Source organism: Salvelinus sp. IW2-2015, unplaced genomic scaffold, assembly GCF_002910315.2.
Source record: "Salvelinus sp. IW2-2015 unplaced genomic scaffold, ASM291031v2 Un_scaffold1990, whole genome shotgun sequence".
Taxonomy (NCBI): domain Eukaryota; kingdom Metazoa; phylum Chordata; class Actinopteri; order Salmoniformes; family Salmonidae; genus Salvelinus; species Salvelinus sp. IW2-2015.
In genome coordinates this window covers 136,365-137,340 of record NW_019943340.1, presented here as the reverse complement: position 1 = coordinate 137,340, position 976 = coordinate 136,365, and positions in this window count along the sequence as shown.

The following is a 976-nucleotide window of genomic DNA, read 5'->3' as shown; positions in this document are numbered from 1 at the left end:
TACCATCCTATATTGATGAGACAGTTATCCCATCTATATTGAATGAGACAGTTTTACCCATCCCTATATTAGATGAGACTGTTATTACCTTCTATATTGTGATGAGACAGTTATCTAACCAATCTATATTGATGAGACAGTTATCTAAACCCCCCATTATACTGATGAGACAGTTTTTACCATCTATATTGATGCAGACAGTTATCTACCAATCTATTGATGAGACCGTTTACCAACATCTATATTGAATGAGAAATGGTATCCTCCATCTTATCATTGATGAGACATTATTCTTATACCTTTTATTGATGAACAGTTATTTCACTCTACCCTCTTATTGATGAGACAGTTATCTTACCATTAATGTGAAACAGTTTCTACCATCTATGATCTGATGAGGACACAGTTATCTACATTATACTGATGAGACAGTTATCTATCTATAATTGATGAGACAGTTTCTACCATCTTATTGATAGACAGTTATCTACAATCATTATATTGAATGAGATCATTTCCCTTCTACTATCTATATTTGATGAGAGCGACAGTTATCTCCTCTACCATCTATATTGATTGAGACAGTTATCTACATCTATTTGATAACAGATTATTTCCTTCTAGCCATTATATTGATGCAGACAAGATTTCCTACCCATCTATTGATGGGAACCAGTTTTATCTCCTACCATCTATATTGATGAGACATATCTAACCATCCTATATTGATGAGACAGTTTCTACCATCTATATTTGATGAGACGTTATCTTCTACCATCTATATTGATGAGACGTTATCTAAATCGTATTGATGAGACCAGTTATCTACCTCTATTTGATCGAAAAACAAGTTATTTACCATTTATAATTAGATAGAGAGACGAAGACCCTATGTATTAGCTCTCTATTGAATGAACAGTTTATTACATCTTATTGATGCGACAAGAATAGTTAATTACCATCTATTGATGGAACA